This window comes from Hyla sarda, chromosome 8, assembly GCF_029499605.1.
Source record: "Hyla sarda isolate aHylSar1 chromosome 8, aHylSar1.hap1, whole genome shotgun sequence".
In the NCBI taxonomy this organism is placed as follows: Eukaryota; Metazoa; Chordata; class Amphibia; order Anura; family Hylidae; genus Hyla; species Hyla sarda.
The window spans coordinates 14065944-14080527 of NC_079196.1; the positions used below are offsets into that span (position 1 = coordinate 14065944).

Below are 14584 nucleotides of genomic sequence, written 5' to 3' on the forward strand. Positions count from 1 at the left end.
TTTTACCATTAAGTACACTGCGAAAAAAACAACCCCCCCCCAAAAGTTGCAAAATTGCGGTTTTCTTATGATTTTTCCTACACAAGTAATAATTTTTTTGTTTTGCCTTGCATTTTGTGGTAAAATGAAAGGTGTCATTACAAAATACAATTGGTCATGCAAAAAACAACAACAAACCCAATATGAGTCTGCAGGGGAAAAAACATATTATAAGTTATGGCTCTTAAATGGAGAGGAGGAAAAATCGAAACCGCAAAAATGAAAATGGGCTTTGTACTTTAGTAAAAATTTTTTAACATTTTTATAAAAATATTATATTAAATCACCATCTTTTACCATTTTACAAATATATAAAAATCGAATAATTTTTTTTTGGTATCGCCGCATGTGCAAATGATTTAATGATCCCGTACTGTAAACCACGTAAACATTAAAAACGTCCAAGATTGTTGATATTTGGTTACATCACATCTCAGAAAAAAATTAACAAAAAAGCGATCAAAGAGTCATATAGACAAAAAAGGGGTATTGATAAAAACTACAGATCAAGGCGCAAAAATTATCCTCACACAATCCTGTATACAGAAAAATTAGAAAGCTATGGAGGTCAGAATACAGAGATTTTACAGAGAGTTTTTTTTTCCTGGATAACCCCTTTAAAGTGAACATGTCAGTTTTACCATAAGGGGCACCATATAAATACAAAACCCTCCAAATATTCCAAATTGCAGTTTTCTTTTTAATTGTTGTGCTATCCATTTTATGGTATAATGAGTATAATTATAAGCCTTATATGGGTCTGTAGGTGATAAAATAAAAAAGTCATGTCTCTTAAAGGATGAGGAGGAAAAAACGAATATGGGCGGTGTCCTTAACAGAGTTTAGTGAGCCGAGCCACACTGTCATATTACTTAAAAAAATAATAATTCTTCTATGTTACTCACTAGGTCATGTAGATGCTTTACATGTCTTTTTTATGTGTCTAGCTTCTGTATTTGGCTCACAAATCCCTTTGTTCTGCTGCTCACTCATTCTGACAGCCACTGCTCAGAAAGGGGCATGTCTGAGGCAAGCACTGAGCCCGCCCAAACTCACCATGCACTCACTTCCTCCCTGAGTCTGCTGTGCTGTGCTATGTCTCTTCATCCAATACCTGCAGGCTGCTCTGTAACCCCCTTCTCTCTAGAACAGGCCAGAACAGGACGGGAGTGAGCACAGAGGAGTGCTAGTTACGTCCTCATTTTCTGGATTTTGTCCCAGCCTGTGCTTCAGCCGCTACAAAGATAATGCTGCAGCCGGACAGTATTATGTTCTGGATGGTATGGGGATCTCTAGTGGTCTTTTTTTATAAGCCATGATTTCTATAAAAAGGACTTAAAACATTTATAAAAAAAAAAAATATGAAGTATATTAGAAAGGTTAATGTTTTGCCAAGGTGTACAATATATAAAAAGCTTTTGAATCTGACAGTGAGGGGCGAATGATAAAAATCATAATAAGGGATGAAGCAAATGAAGAAACTGCATTAGCCACCAAATAATAAGGGACCAAGGCTAAAGACATCCAGCTTTCTCAGCATTGAAGATGGGACGTGTGCTGGCGGCGTGGACACTTAGGGGGAGATTTATCAAAACCTGTGTAGAGGAAGAGTGGTGCAGTTGTTCATAGCAACCAATCAGCTTTCTTTCTTTTTTTAAATGAAAGAAGCGATCTGATTGGTTGCTATGAGCAACTGCACCGCTCTTTCTCAGCACGGCTTTTGATAAATCTCCTCCTAATTTCCTACCAAAGTATGGACTACAAAAGTCGAAGATAGTGGAGGATAGTGTGAGGACTCTGCAATACACGTGTCTACTGCAAAGTTGCCCATAGCAACCAATCAGATCGCTTCGTTCATTTTTTAAAAGACCTGTGAAAATTGAAAGCAGCAATCTGATTGGTTGCTATGGGCAACTCAGCAACTTTTCCTCTGGACGAGTTTTGATAAATCTCCTGCATAGTACAGAAGACTGTTCATTCACTATTCCAGGTTCTTTTCTTCTTTTACTCCTTCTTTTCATGGGTGGCTTTTTAACTCACTGCACCAAATTTACAAAAAGGCGCAAGTCGGGCTATAAATTTGCTGCAATTTCAAAAATGTGTTACAGTAACCCCCCGACATGCGATGGCCCCGACATATGATAAAATCGACATACGATGCTTTTATATGTCGGGGCCATCAAATTAACTGCTATCCGACAGCGCAAAATGTTTAAGCTGCTGTCGGATAGCAGTTTAAGCATCCCGGACAGGTTCACTTACCTATTCCCGCTGCTCCGGGGCCACTTCGCGATCCTCCGGCGTCTTCTGCATCTTCTCTGGGGCCGGGCCTCGCTTTCCGGCGTCGTTATTACGTCTCTGCGCACGTCATCCCAGCGCCGCAACGTAATAACGTCACCAGAAACCGAGGCCCGGACACCGGAGAAGATGCGGAAGAAGCCCGAGGATCCCGAAGAAGACGCCGGAGCAGCGGGACAGGCGAGTATTAAATGCACTTTTTACATTGCACCAATCCCTCAACATATGATGGATTCGACAAACGATGTTGAGGGACCACTGTATATGTGTTAGGCTAGGTTCAGACTAAGGAATTTCCAACAGAAATTCCGTTTTAAAATTTCCGTCCGAAATTCCGCTTGCTAAAAAGTACATGCGAGTCAATGGGATTTCCGTGCACCTGTTCATACTTTGGATTTTTTCACTCGGAATATGCGCGCCTAATTTCCGCTTGAAAATTTCCGCATGAAGAAAGGAGGTGCTCTTTCTTCAGACGGATTTCCGCCACAGAATCCCATTGACTTCAATGGGACTCTCATTTCCCGGCAGATTTTTGTTGGAACGCGGAATGTGGGCAGATTGAAAGCGGATTACTTGCGGAAAATCCGTACGGATTTGAGTCAGAAATTTAAATATGATCAGTCCACTGGTTCTTGGACTAGCCCACATTCTTCCTTTTAAATACGCCCCTTATCCATTTTCCTTTTTGGTCAAGGAGTTGTGCTTCTTCTTGTGGCTCGTTGTTTGGCTTCCTTTCAGCTTTTTCTCCACGCTAATTTAATATAATGTCGGATCTTACTTCCCCAGCCAAACTTGAAAAAATTGACGGACCTGGGTCGGGTCATGTGATCACATGGTTCAAAAGGGGCTTAACTTGGCTCTCAGTGCACTCCCACTGTTTTCTGCATCGAATTTAAGCGGAAATTTAAGGAGGGTTTGGTGGCGTCATTTCCGTTCCGTTCCGCGGCGGATTACTTGCGGAAATGACTAAATTACGCATGAAACTGAAAAACGCCTTTGGAGGCGGAAAATAGTCGCAGAAAATTTTGTAGGCAGACAGTCGGAAATTCCGTAGTCTGAACCTAGCCTTACAGGAAGCTCTTTCAGAGGTGATTCCTTGTGTGTTAAACTTAATTGTACCAAATATCCAGACTTTTAAACATGTCCATCCCAACCATATAGGAAAATGTTTACATTTTTTTATAGGATATATATACCGTATTTTTCGCCGTATAGGACGCACCGGCGTATAAGACGCACCCAATTTATAGGTGCAAAATCTTAAAAAATGAAGATTCTGAACCCAACAGTGGTCTTCAACCTGCGGACCTCCAGATGTTGCAAAACTACAACTCCCAGCATGTCCCCATGCTGGGAGTTGTAGTTTTGCAACATCTGGAGGTCCGCAGGTTGAAGACCACTGGATAGGAGGTAGTACTCACGTGTCCCCGCCGCTCCGGACCCGTCACCGCTGCCCTGGATGTCGCTCCATCGCTGTCGCCGCGTCCCCGTGGTGTCCCCGACGCTCCGGACGTCTTCTTCCCCGGGATCCACGCTCTCCGTCATCACGTCGCTACGCACGCCGCTCCTATTGGATGACAGGACGGCGTGCGCGACGACGTGATGACGTCGAAGGAGAGCGCCAGCCAAGCAGGGGATCCCGGCACGGAACAGACACCGAGGAGGCAGGTAAGGTCCTGTAAGCTGTTCGGGACCGCCGCGATTTCACCGCAGCGGTCCTGAACAGCCCGACTCAGCAGCCGGGTAAGTGTCACTTTCCCTTCAAACGCGGCGGTCAGCTTTGAAGGGTTAATACAGGGCATCACCGCGATCGGTGATGTCCTGTATTAGCCGCGGGTCCCGGCCGTTGATGGCCGCAGGGACCGCCGCGATAGGGGTGTATTCGCCGTATAACACGCACCAACTTCCCCCCCCCCCCCCAGTTTTGGGGAAGAAAAAGTGCGTCTTATATGGCGAAAAGTACGGTGTATATATATGTATATATATATATATATATTTATTTATTTTTTACCCCCCCCCCACCAATAACAAGGGGATCTGCTTATACTAATGAGCAATTTCAACAATTTTTTGTAATGTGTGTTTTTTATGACACTTTTTTTTTTAATGGAGGTGCCTTTTTAAAAGGAATTGCGCCAAATTTTGCGCCTTTTTAAAAAGTCCCATTTTCATAAATTCCTGACCACTGCAAAAACCCGACTGAAAACCCACATACTGCCGCCAAGGAAAGGAATGTGCGTAAATGAAAATGCGCTACAAAAGGCGCAAAAAACTTACTGCACCAAATTTTTGTGCCAAATTAACCCCAGAAAACAAGGTTAAAGTGCTTCATAAATACCCCCCACTCTGATTCCTTAGGCTAAGTTTCCACTTGTTTTTTTTTTCTGGCAGTTTTTGGAAAACAACCCCTGCAGTTTTTGAGCCAAAGTCAGAAGTTGGATCCATAAGGGAGAAGAAGTATAATGGGGAGATTTATCAAAACCCGTCCAGAGGAAGACTTGCCCAGTTGCCCATAGCAACCAATCAGATCGCTGCTTTCATTTTTAACAAGGCCTCTGCAAAATGAAAGAAGCGATCTGATTGGTTGCTATTGGCAACTGGGCAACTTTTCCTCTGGACAGGTTTTGATAAATCTCCCCCTTAGTCCTTCCTTTATACGTCCGATTCCTTTTGAATACACTTCTGGTGGAGACTTAGCCTAAGAACAGATTTATCAAAACCTGTGCAGAGGAAGAGTGGTGCAGTTGCCCATAGCAACCAATCAGATCGCTTCTTTCATTTTGCAGAGGCCTTGTTAAAAATGAAAGAAGCGATCTGATTGGTTGCTATGGGCAACTGGGCAACTTTTCCTCTGGACAGGATTTGATAAATCTCCCCCACTGTTTCCAAACCAAAGTGCCTCCAGCTGTTGCAAAACTACAATTCCCAGCATGCCCGGACAGCCAACGGCTGTCCGGGCATGCTGGGAGTTGTAGTTTTGCAACAGCTGGAGGCACCCTGGTTGGGAAACACTGCCTTAGAAGGAGAGAACATGGTGGGCAGAGATGCAAACTTTGGGCCACATTTCTCCATCTTTTTCCCATATAGAGATGATTCTAAAGATATAAAAGCGAAACCTGAATCTCCGACAATAAATCATCTTGCGGAGCAAAAACTCGTCTCCTCTCCCCTGAGAATCTGAGAAAATGACATTTATCTCACTTATCTGCGGGATATTTGTCATTTACGGTGACAGCCGCTACAGACAAATATTTAAAACACAGACAGATTTTTATTTTTTTTTACCCTCTTCACAATAAAAACATTCAATTCCTGCAGCTCCGGGCTCCTTTATTGGGTTTGAAACGATGAGAAACTTTACTTTAAAAAGTTTTTTTTTTTTTTTTTGTCTAGGGCCCAGAGCGCGAATGTCGGCGTCACATCAGGCACGCAGAACATTTTCCATCTGAGAGACAAAGACGCCTTTATACACCTCCTGGTAACTGCCATTGACATCAACATCATCATCATTGCTTTATTTATTTATTTTTGCAAAAACAACCCAAAAAAACTATTAAAACTAAACCAATAAAAACGAAAAAAAAAAATTTAAAAAAATAACGTTAGCTGAAAGTCAATAAAAAATGGAACCCGCTTGCCGTTTTTGAAATTTTTTTTATTTGAAGATTTTTTCACTCCGCTTTGTCATTTTTTCGGTAGTTTTGGTCTCAACAGCAATTTTCCGAAACTGCAGCATTTTGGGACTATGGCAGGGCTTTATTTTTGGGTGGGTGGGGGGGAGGGACACAAAATGTGAGGAAAAAAAAATTCCATAAAAAGGACATTTGGGATTAACATTTTTAACCCCTTGAAGGGGTTATCCAGGAAAAAACTTTTTTTTTTATATATATATCAATTGGCTCCAGAAAGTTAAACAGATTTGTAAATTACTTCTATTAAAAAAATCTTAATCCTTTCAGTACTTATGAGCTTCTGAAGTTGAGGTTGTTCTTTTCTGTCTAAGTGCTCTCTGATGACACGTGTCTCGGGAACTGGGGATTTGCTTCTAAACTGGACAGTTCCCGAGACAGGTGTCATCAGAGAGCACTTAGACAGAAAAGAACAACTCAACTTCAGAAGCTCATAAGTACTGAAAGGATTAAGATTTTTTTAATAGAAGTAATTTACAAATCTGTTTAACTTTCTGGAGCCATTTGATATATAAAAAAAAGTTTTTTTCCTGGATAACCCCTTTAAGGACGAACTTTTTATATATATATATATATATATATATATATATATATATATATATATATATATATCAATTGGCTCCAGAAAGTTAAACAGATTTGTAAATTACTTCTATAAAAAAGACAGAAAAGAACAACTCAACTTCAGAAGCTCATAAGTACTGAAAGGATTAAGATTTTTTTAATAGAAGTAATTTACAAATCTGTTTAACTTTCTGGAGCCATTTGATATATAAAAAAAAGTTTTTTTCCTGGATAACCCCTTTAAGGACGAACTTTTTATATATATATATATATATATATATATATATATATATATATATATCAATTGGCTCCAGAAAGTTAAACAGATTTGTAAATTACTTCTATAAAAAAGACAGAAAAGAACAACTCAACTTCAGAAGCTCATAAGTACTGAAAGGATTAAGATTTTTTTAATAGAAGTAATTTACAAATCTGTTTAACTTTCTGGAGCCAGTTGATATATAAAAAAAAGTTTTTTTCCTGGATAACCCCTTTAAGGACGGACCCATTTTTTTACCTCTATGACCAGGCTCTTTTTTATTTTTATTTGACATGTATCTCTTTAAATGGTAATAACTTCAGAACGCTTTTTCTGAGCAGAGTGATGCTGAGATAGTTTTTTCATGACACCTTGTACTTTATATAAGTGGTGCATTTTTGTTGACACATGCAGCATTTTTCGGGAAAAACTTCAAAATAGTGTGAAAAACTGGAAAATTTCTGGCCTTTTAATTTTTTTTATGGTGTACACTGTGAGGTAAAAGTGATGTTACATTTATTCTGTGGGTCGGTACGATTATGGCGATACCATTTTATCGCTTTCTATGTTCTTTTCCCTTTTCTGAGCAAAATTATTTTCCTGCAATTTATTTTCCAACAGCCGTAACTTTTTTATTTTTCGTCCGACGCCATTGAGTAAGGGCTTATTTTTTTGTGGGATGAGCTGTAATTTTTATTGGGATCATTTTTGTGCTACATGCTACCTCTTTTGATCTTTTTTATTCCACTATTTGTACAAATATTGGCAAATTTGTGCTTTTTTAATGTTTTTTTTTTTTTTAAGGCGTTCACAGTACGGGATAATTCACATTTTAGTTTTATAGTACACATCATTACGGACGTGGCAATACCTATTATGTATATGATTTTTGTTTTTGATCTTTTTTGGTGATAATACAGGGCTTTTATTGGGAAAGGGGCATTTTTTTTTTTTACACTTCATACTTTTATTGAAGAACTTTTTATTTAATTTTTTACACTTTTTACAGGTTATACTATGCTGCAATACATTTGTACTGCAGCACAGTATAACCTGATGAGCTAAAACCTGTTTTTTTTTAAATAAAAAATAAATAAAAAAATAAAAACGCGTATAAACTCATTTTGCACTCGTAAGATGTTTCGGAGTGCAAAATGAGTAGAAAAAAAAAGTTTAAACGTAGCCTAAAGGGTAATGAGATGACTTTGCAAGACTTTATTAAACAATGAGGGGTATGTTTGAAGGATTTTACACAGTTGTTTTGACTGTGATTTGTTGCTATTTTCTTTATGTTACTTTTTTTTCTTATGTTACTTTTTGCGTCAAAAAGTTGCGCCAAATGGTTTAGAACATTATCCCTGATTTGACAGTGTTAGTCGTGACTTCAGTTGAAATCATGCTTTGGTTTGGAATTAGTTAATTGCGACTTTTTCGTTTGGGCGCAAATTTTGGCACAATCATGTTCGTTAAGTCGCAAACTTACACCAAGAAAAAAATGAAAGTAGCTACAACAATAGAAGGTAGAACATTTACACACTGACCCACCAAAGTGTGTTACAAATGGTTGTTTACATTAAAATATTTTGTGTTTCCTCCAAAAAAATAATAATGTAGCAGTTACACAAAGACAATTTTTTTAAGTTTAAATAAAATGTTTTACACAATAATTATTTTTTATAATAATTATTTAAAAAATATTTTTTTTTATTGTTTCCTCCAAAAAATAATAATGTAGCAGTTAAACAAAGACAATTTTTTTTAAGTTTAAATAAAATGTTTTACACGATAATTCTTTTTTATAATAATTATTAAAAAATTTATTTTTTTAATTGTTTCCTCCAAAAAATAATAATGTAGCAGTTACACAAAGACAATTTTTTTTTAGTTTAAATAAAATGTTTTACACAATAATTATTATTTTTTAATAATTGTTTAAAAAATAATTTTTTTTAATAATTGTTTCCTCCAAAAAATAATAATGTAGCAGTTACACAAAGACAATTTTTTTTAGTTTAAATAAAATGTTTTACACAATAATAATTTTTTTTAAATAATTGTTTAAAAAATAATTTTTTTAATAATTGTTTCCTCCAAAAAATAATAATGTAGCAGTTACACAAAGACAATTTTTTTTAGTTTAAATAAAATGTTTTACACAATATTAATTTTTTTTATAATTATTAAAAAAAATTTTTATTTTTAATAATTGTTTCCTCCAAAAAATAATAATGTAGCAGTTACACAAAGACAATTTTTTTTTTTAGTTTAAATAAAATGTTTTACACAATAATAATTTTTTTTTTTAATATGCTTTAGGAACGTCACATCACTGTGATTTTTTTTAATATAAATTTTTATAAAAAGGACCTTGCGGTGTAAGATTTACTTTTGTGAACCTGGCAAAAATCAAAGGTCAGATTTAACACTTTTCAGCCAGAAATCTTTGCCTGGAATTCTGGGGCAGGAGTCTGCGCCTTTTGTAGGGCTGCATTTGTGCCCAAATTACAAACTTGCGTGGGAAAATCGATAATTTTGGCGCACATATGCTCCATTTGACACACACACACAAAAAAATACATAAAATCATAAATTGCAACACCATTATTGATACATATTTCCCAATGTTTCTCAACCAGTGTACCTCCAGCTGTTGCAAAACTACAATTCCCAGCATGCCCGGACAGCCAACGGCTGTCCGGGCATGCTGGGAGTTGTAGTTTTGCAAAAGCTATAGGCACACTGGTTGAGAAACACTGTCCTAATGTATATATATATATATATATATATATATTTTATTTTTTTATTTTTTATTTTTAGATCTTTTTGACTTATTTGTAAGGCAAGTAGTGCTGTACCATACTTTTTCGACCTCGATTTTAGGCAGATTTATGAACTGCAACATTTGGGTCTACACGCCACCTTGATTGTGAGTCACAAATTAAAAAAATAATAATAAAAAAATTACCAAATTACAATGCAAAAAAATGTAAAATAAATAAATCAGTATAAGAAAAACTTATAATAAACTCCATTAAAAATAAAAATAAATAAAACACGAAAAAATAGTAGAATTGGTACATGTGGCCACTGGTTTTATAGCCTTACCATGACCTTAACCTGTTTTGTCTTTTCCCAATCCTCATCTGTAGAAGATATTTACAGATTTTATTACAGGCGTGAGCAGAAAGGTATGTCAGGACACAGACTTAGTTTTTTTTTGTGTTTTGATTTATGTTTTATTTGAACTGTTTTTAGCTTTTTTTTTTTTATTTGCCAATTTCCAGCTTTTTTTTTGTGTGCTTCAGCAAAAGCTATAGCCCAAAAAAAGACCCAAACTATGCGACAAATGAAGTCCCTGCTAGCCCAAAAAAAGACTCTCTGTAAAAAAATATTTAAATGTCCCAAAATATGCGACAAAAGAAGTCCCTGCCACTTAATTTTACATCCGTTACAATTACGGATGATACAATTAAACTGCGAAGGGAGTTAACGGATGTTTTCACATCAAATTTAATGTGGGAAAAATAATGTCAGGGATTTTTTGGAAACGAAAAATGCTAAATTTTTGGCCTGTTTCACGTGTCACTAAATGGCCCAAAAACTAACGTGAACGCAGCCTTGTTGTAGGTTTGAGGCTTTCTTGAAGACATAGGTTTTCAAGTTGCTTTTAAAGGTTTTGATCATGTTAATTGGCCACTCGTTAATCATTAGTCACGCACAATTATTATTATTATAAAAAAAATATTTTATACAAAAAATTATATTGTGTTGTGTACTGCAACTAGGTCTGGGTGCTGAAATAGTGAGCCGAAAATGTTAACAAAAATCATTACATTACAATACAATGAAAAAAGTAAAAAAAATTGTAGCAAAATAAGCTGAGCTCGCATCATACCCGCACAGTCCCGGCTGGACCCGAGGCTAATGCCGAACATCCCAGTTCAGGCAGATGTCCAGCATTAACTCTTTAGACGTGGCGATCAAAGTTGATCGCCGCTTCTAAAGTGAAAGCCTCCTGGCAGCTCAGTCGGGCTGATCGGGACTAGAGATAAGCGAACTTACAGTAAATTCGATTCGTCACGAACTTCTCGGCTCGGCAGTTGATGACTTATCCTGCATAAATTAGTTCAGCTTTCAGGTGCTCCGATGGGCTGGAAAAGGTAGATACAGTCCTAGGAGACTCTTTCCTAGGACTGTATCCACCTTTTCCAGCCCACCGGAGCACCTGAAGGCTGAACTAATTTACGCAGGATAAGTCATCAACTGCCGAGCCGAGAAGTTCGAGACAAATCGAATTTACTGTAAGTTCGCTCATCTCTAATCGGGACCATCGTGGTCAAATCATGATGTCCTGATTAGCTAGGACTCATCAGGAGCGTGCCTTACCTGCCTCCTGCACGTCCGATCGGCGATTGATTGCTCCAAGCCTGAAATCCAGGCTTGAGCAATCAACCGCTGATAACACTGATCAATGCATTGCATCCCCTATGGGAGCTATAATATTGCAAAAAAAAAAAAAAAGTGAAAAAAAGTTAATAAAGATAATTTACCCCTTCCTTAATAAAAGTTTGAATTACCCCCCTTTCCCCATAAAAAAAACAAAACCGTGTAAATAAAAAAAAAAAAAGTGGTATCGCCGCATGCTTAAATGTCCGAACCATAAAAATATGTTGTTAATTAAACCGCATGGTCAATCGCGTATGTGCAAAAAAATTCCAAAGTCCAAAATAGCGTATTTTTGGTCACTTTTTATACCATAAAAAATGAATAAAAAGCGATCAAAAAGTCAGATCAAAACAAAAATGGTACCGATAAAAACTTCAGATCACGGCGCAAAAGATGAGCTTTCATACTGCCCCAAATGTGGAAAAATAAAAAAGTTAAAGGGGTCAGGAGAGGACAATTTCTACGCAGTACAAAAATGTACTGCGTAGAAACGGAAGCCCCCAAAAGTTACAAAATGGCATTTTTTCTTCCATTTTGTCGCACATTTATTTATTTTTCCAATTTCACCGTAGATTTTTGGGTAAATTGACTGATGTCATTACAAAGTAGAATTGGTGGCACAAAAATTAAGCCATTATATGGATTTTTAGGTGCAAAATTGAAAAGGTTATGATTTTTAAAAAGTAAGGAGGAAAAAACGAAAGTGCAAAAAAAACAAGGGGTAAAAAAAAGACACAAAAAATATTAAAATTGGTACGTGTGGCCATTGGTTTACTGTGAATTCAGCCTGTTATCACAATCCTCATCTGTAAAAAGACATTTTATTACAGCAGAGAAGTAAATCTGGAAACAGACATTGGTTGTAGATATTCTACGACCTTAAACATCGTCGTCGAAATTGTAACAAAAATGTCTATCGTAATGTAAGAACTGTAATATACAATTGTTTGTATATATAATAATACAATATATCAATTGTTTTAAGTCAAGGTTTTTTGTGATTTAAAGGGGTACTCCACCCCTAGACATCTTATCCCCTATCCAAAGGATAGGGGATAAGATGTCTGATCGCGGGGGTCCTGCCACTGGGGTCCCCCGCAATATAGCATGCGGCACCCACCTGTTTATGCTCAATGCAAGTCTATGGGAAAGGGCCGTGACGGCGTCACGGACTTCTGTTCCGGTGGTCGGGACCCAGACCCTCCAGCGCTTCCGGAGCAGAAACAGGTGGGTGCCGCATGCTATATTGCAGGAGTCCCCAGTGGTGGGACCCCCGCGATCAGACATCTTATCCCCTATGCTTTGGATAGGGGATAAGATGTCTAGGGGTGGAGTACCCCTTTAAATCCCAAAAAACTTCTCTCTGGCTGCAAATGGCTGATTCCCCTCAGGCCTGATGTTCACACCGTGTATGTTCAGTCATATTTGGAGCCGTAAATGAATATGGCCGTTTTTCTAAACAAGCAAAGTTGTCAAAATGGCTGAAGATTTTTTCACATTTTTTAATCTGTTTTTCAGTAGAATTTTGTTATTCCTGACATTATTTCTTTACTTATGGCTGCAAATAATGGATGTGCTCATTGGCCCTCATTTACTATTCTAAACCTGACCTCTTTTGTCGGGTTTTTTTGTCGCATCTTTGTCTGCGCCATGTCGCAGACATCCTGCGCCAGTCTGCGACACGATGCAACATTTTTTCCCGACTGACCCGATGTGGATTCTCCCAAACCCGAAAAAGGGGCGTAACCCGACATTTCTGAGCTTTCCCACGTATTTATTAAGGTTTCCAACCCGAATTTGTTGAATTGTTGTGGATTTTTTCCCGACAGCTCAGAGGAATTGGAAACCAAAACCAACAAAACCCACGTGCGACAAACAGGATGCGACATAATAATAAATACCAGGGGAAAAAAGCAACATAGACTTACAACCCGATTTTCTTAGTAAATGAGGGCCATTATGTTACTAGGCTTTAGAAATTAGGTCTGGTTTGTCATACTATATAATTGTATATTATATGTATATAAATGTATTTATTCCTTTTAAATGGAGCCCAAACATACCAACTGGTGTGGATTATGGCGAACTGGAGGCATGCTTGGCTTTGCTGTACTTTCACAACGCATTTATTTATTTTTTTACAGAAAATGACTGAATTTGTGGTAAAAACTGCAGAATCGCAATGGTGCCGCAACAGTACTGCATAAAACAAAACAAAAAAAAAAAAACCACAACATGTGAACACAGCCTAAAATAGGCAAATGTTTTACTTACCTCCTCAGCAAGTTTTTGTTTTTCAGCATGTGAAAATCTTTTTTTTATTTTTTATTATTATTTTTTTAAGTTTTTGGCTTTTTGTAGCAGGTGTGTTATAACTCATTATTGGATTCGGATGTTTCAAAAGAATCTTCTTCGGTGGACACTTTAACATGCAGTTTTTTTCTTCCCTTCATATCTGCATTTTTTGTTTTTATAGATTAGACACTGGTTGGAGATTACACTGGTAGAAAGATGCGGTGTTATATTTTTACCTAATTTACCTAATTCAATTCTTTTGATATCATCTCCTGAACCACATACCTGTAGGAATTCTCTGAAGAACACAATAATTATATCCCACAATCTTGTTATGTGTGATTTGCATTTTCTCGCCTGAATTTTTTGGGGTTTTAAAATTGGGACAAAAATGTTAAATGTTGGCTCCAAATAGGAAAACAAAAAGTAATGCAAACCAAAGCCTCACATATTTTTCAAGGCAAAAAAAGTTAGCTACGAAAATGTGGTGAGAACAAAAAAAGACGTGATTAATATTTTTGTATCATAAATTACACAGGTTTCTAAATGTGTCCCCCCAAAGTGCGCATGGACGTCAACAATGTCCATCATTTTAACTCGATTTGTGAAAAAAAATAGGTCTCATTTTATACTGTGTGAACAATGGGGGGGGGGGGGGGGATGGGCATTCATCATTGTAGGTGTAAATAAAGCATTTTTTCTTTTTTTGTGTGTGCTGGTAATGTGTTGGAGCATCAAATTTATAAAATGGTCTCAGGGCATTTGATAAAATTTGTGCAGATCCACATTTTCTGAAATTTCACTCTTCACTTACACCAAAAAAGCTACGCCAAGCCCGATGTATTTTAGAGACTTTTTGGTGAGTTTTGCGCCTTTTCACAAAAAGTCTAATTGATAAAGTCATTACCACTACCTAAGACTAACTTTCAAGGGGTACTCTGGCCATAAGACATCTTATCCCCTATCCAAAGGATAGGTGATAAGATGTATGACC

At 37.2% G+C, this 14584-nt stretch overlaps 1 long non-coding RNA gene across 1 annotated transcript; it reads left to right on the forward strand.

The window, feature by feature from the left end:
• The first annotated feature begins 1951 nt into the window (after positions 1-1951).
• On the forward strand, positions 1952-13498 carry LOC130283955 (uncharacterized). The gene is made up of 3 exons (XR_008846886.1): positions 1952-2029; positions 5731-5815; positions 13440-13498. It is a non-coding gene; the product is annotated as an uncharacterized LOC130283955 (long non-coding RNA).
• The last annotated feature ends 1086 nt before the right edge of the window (positions 13499-14584 follow it).